Here is a 4,295-nt window from a genome sequence, read left to right as displayed (position 1 = left end):
AATGAGAATCCATCAGAAGGGTGTGTGTTAAGTCAGGAGCCCATAATCACATGCAAGTGTAATTTGACTCCTAAAAGGACTCACCACCACACCTCCATGACCTTAAAAATCAACAGGTCACACGCCCCTGTAATGTGCTGCCTCTGGCGCAGCCCATCACTTTTCTGCTCTTGTTTTCCACAAAAGAAGTAAGTATTCATGGACAGTGTACTTCAAAGATCCAAGCAATTGATTCCACACTGGACTCAGAGGTGAGCACCCGACAGGGCCACCATCTGTGATGGGAACACAGAATACTGCAACCGCGCTATGCACGTTTTCACAAAAACGGGTTTTCCCCAGAAAATCTGCCTTGACACTCTAGATGGCCTGGTTTTGTAATACATTTAGGTGCAGTGGCTTCTCCAGGGAAACCTTCAAAATTGTTATGGATTTCTCCTGAGTCTTAGATGAACTTTGTATCTTGTAGAGAAAGCATCTATTTTTGAGACACGTGAAGAGAAAAGTTGTCCAAAGTCTGCCCTGAGACAGTCTGTGAGAGGTGGCGTTCTGCTTCAAGGTTCCTCAGCTTGTGCTCAGGATGACAATCGAGAAGGGCAGTGACCTGGAGGCTACAGGGAGCTCCGATACCACGGAAGCCCCTGAAGGCCTGCAGCAGTGGGAGGAGCACGGGAAACACCTACCAGACACCCTAACAGCCAGTAAAGAAAGAAAGTCCTTTTCTGGGCAGATGGTCTTCTAATAGAAATCTAGGAACTTCNCAGTAAAGAAAGAAAGTCCTTTTCTGGGCAGATGGTCTTCTAATAGAAATCTAGGAACTTCATATGGTTCATAGGCAGGGAGTCAAGAACTATCCCATTTCTATAGGGTCTGAAATAATCTCTGTGAAATCCAGTCATCAGAAGTGTTGACATTTGCAGACAGAAACCAAGAATAAGCCCCAGTCCCTGTAAAAGTCCCCAGCTTCTTTCACAGTAATGTTCTGTAACAGGCAACCATTAAGATAAGGAAAAAATGTAAACCTTACCTAAAGAAAAAAATTAGAGGTGAACATGTACTTTGAGCCATCATCAGAAGTTTAAAACTCAGGGCTGGCTGGTTAGGTGGGTTAGTTAGAGCTCAGTGCTAACACCAAGTAAAGGGTTCAGATCCCCATACTAGCTAGACACCAGAAAAGAAAAGGAAAAAAAGTTTAAAACTTAACTACAGAATTGGAAACACCTTCAGAAACTGATAAGTGAGGAGGCTTCTCAGGACTATTCAAGCCAAGCGCTGGCAGTTGGCGTGCTGTGCTGTTAGGTGCACGCTTCCACTTGTGGCTCTTCAGCAGAGGGATGACCGGGGGTTGGTGAGATGGATGGCCTGAGGACCCTCATCCTTCCCTGTCTTCACCCGAATGGCATCACTTACATCAAGTACTCGATTAAAGAGGGAAGAGTAAACAATTGCTAGATTTTAAGCATGTCCTTTCAGATGGAAAGGTAAAGGCAGCCTTTGGAACCAACTGCTCTTACTGGAATCCTCCTCAGAAAACCCACACTATCTTTACCAACCACGTCCCAGCCCATCAGTGGTCACGTGTTGTACCATATCTTCTTTGCTTAGAACTTACTTGTTATTTCTGTTTTCTCTAAGGTCAAACCACATGTGACACATAACCAGAATCACCTTATACTTTTACCTTCCAACTGGGGACACCTTCAAGAGAGAAACGTGGCACTAATAATCACCGGGCAACGACATAAACCAGAACTGTCCCAGCAACTCAGGTGGCTGCGCAGCCACCCTGTGCACAGCCCCACTCTGCAGCGCTGGTGCTTACTCTGACACAGGCAGGAGACAGGAGCAAGGCTTGCTTGCTGCCGTCCACCTTACCTGTAGTCAGACTTTAGAATGATCGCATCAATGCTGTCCGTAACCACACATCAGCAAGGCTAAGGGTATGGATCCTCTACTTGGCTGACACTCAGAAAAGAGAAAAGAGAGAGACTCTAAGAATGACGAGTATGCTCCATAAAACCATCCGTTTTCCTGTTTTGATTAAATCAAATATATCAAAAGCAACCATTTGACCTTAATATCTCATTTTCTTTCAAAAGGCCTAACATTACCTAAAAGCTAAGCTCAAAACAGCAGTTCAAACCTCCTAAAACCTTATGTTTCTGCAAACCATAGAGGACTGGTTGAGAGGGAAGGAATCCTGACCTTCAATCTACTGCATAAACCTTTGCTGCCTTATGGGTTTCAGCTTTCCTGAGATCAAATGCCAGGACGACAACTTGATGAATGCTCTTCTACACCCGCTTCTTTCAATCTGAGAGAGCCTCGTTTGTGCAGCTATGACCAAGAGGGGTGGGAAACACCCACGAGAGGTGAGCAGGTGAGCAGGTGAGCGGCAGCAGACAAGGAGAGGCGCCTTCAGGGGCCGGCCCAGACGGGGCAAGGAGGCACTGGGACACTAGACTGTAGTCCTGCAGCTTCCCCAGACCAGACAGCAGGACAGCCATGCAGAGGCAGTCCAGACCCTGATTCCCTACAGTTGGTCCCAGCTGCGGCGACTGACTGGTAAGCCCCCGATAAGCAGGACCACGCCACCAACAAACCAAGGGTTAGGGGAGCTCCGGCCCTTCCCTCCAACTTCCGTGTTCTTTTTTCCACAAAGAAATAAAAAATATCCTACAAGAGCAATTCAACCAGAGGAGGACTTGGGAGGAAGGAAAGGAAAAGGGAGAGAAGAAGGGAGAAAGAAGGGTGAAGGGAAGAAAAAGACAGAAAGAGAGAACAAGCAAGCTCGCCGGCACCATTACGTATTTTCTTGAGAAAACCCTAATACCGTGAGAATCAGCTCTCCCGTATAATGCAATCATTTGGGGGTTTTTCCCCACAGAGTGAAAACTATATTTGGACAACTTCTGACATCAGATCCTTAAACAGAATTTCTTTTGGTCAAATCTTGGAAAATTTCTTTTCTTCCTCTACCTAAAACTTACTGAATTAGTATTCCCAGTGCTGTCTTCAATGTTATGGCCAAAACATGCCCCTTTTTCCCTCCTGAAATGAAGACAACAACTTGTACAGCTAGATAATGGGGGTAGAGGAAGGGATCCATTCCCTCCCTAGAAATGGCACCAGCAAGGCCACCAGGCCATTCAAAGCCATGTTTGGTAATGAGATATCACGCCTACCAGAAGGCTGCTTCCGGATGGGTGCAAAGTGACCTGGTCTGTCGTTGCACTCACTCCCCAGGCGAAGACTTACACCAGCCTCAGGCACGGAACTGCTGCCTCCTTTTCTGACTTGGCTGAGGGAAGGAAACCAGCTGACCTGGCAGCTAGAGCCCCGCAGACAATCCCGCCCTCCCAGCAGGGCAGAGGAAACAGAGCTCCCGGCAGGGCCCAGGGCCACTTGCTGCTCCGCACATACCCGTCCTGCATGCCGGGAACACCCGCCCACGGAGCAGCAGCTACACCGGGATGAAGAGAACACACGCCGGGCTCTGCTGGGCAGCCGCACACAGGCCACCTGCCCTCCCTGTATCTCACGACCATGGCACCTGCCTCCCGGAGGCCGTGGTGACTGGTAGAAATAGTGCACATAAAAGTAAATCCTCTCGTGAGCTTTCTTTGGAGAAAGCATCTCTTTTCAAAGAGAAGCATACAGAAAGGCAAGGTAGTTCCTGGATTATCCCCTAGATCCTGAGGATCCAGGCAGCTGGGAAGTCTATGCCCCAGCTGTGTCACTTCCCAGCTGTGTGACCTCAGGAAACTCACACAAAATAAGAACACACTCACACACACACAACCCAAAAAGCTAACAATGCCTATAACAAGGACATCCTTTTGGGTCTAAATCCGAAAGAGAAAGAGACAGAGAAAGAGTCTTGGGAGCCCTTGTTTCCAGGAGAATCACTGAGTCACCTCACCTTTTAAAGAATGCTACTGGAGGACTGAGACTGGTACAAAGGCTCTAAGTTGGCATCTGGTCCCCAGATCAGAGCGTGTTTGTCTGAAATAAAACAGAAAATATGTTTTGTTGCTGAATGATCTTTCAATAGTGAACTACTGACAAGTAACCTAATCAATCTTGAAAGTAAAAAAGCTGAGAAGCTAAAGAAAAATGACCGACATTATGATTTTGTTCAAGAATGTCTTTTAAATCATAATATATCTATATATAAAATACACATACAACATTGTTCCATACTGCCCAACACCTAAGAATAAGAACTGCAATTCATAGCTGGGAGCCAAATAATTTATTCATTGACTGACTTTTTTTTTTTTTTTTTTTTTTTT

General features: G+C 46.4%; 1 protein-coding gene across 2 annotated transcripts in view; it reads right to left on the bottom strand.

The window, feature by feature from the left end:
• The window catches only part of MPPE1 (metallophosphoesterase 1), a 16,439-nt gene extending 12,447 nt beyond the window's left edge, over window positions 1-3,992 (bottom strand). For both annotated transcript variants that reach the window (XM_008588050.1, XM_008588051.1), the window contains exon 1: window positions 3,923-3,992. The gene's annotated coding sequence lies outside the window, so the exon portion shown is untranslated. The remainder of the gene's footprint in view (window positions 1-3,922) is intronic.
• Window positions 3,993-4,295: the final 303 nt, after the last annotated feature.

The sequence above is a fragment of the Galeopterus variegatus genome, unplaced genomic scaffold, assembly GCF_000696425.1.
Source record: "Galeopterus variegatus unplaced genomic scaffold, G_variegatus-3.0.2 Scaffold4648, whole genome shotgun sequence".
Classification (NCBI taxonomy): Eukaryota; Metazoa; Chordata; class Mammalia; order Dermoptera; family Cynocephalidae; genus Galeopterus; species Galeopterus variegatus.
Note: the sequence above shows the minus strand (reverse complement) of the source record. Positions and strands in the feature narration are given on the sequence as shown.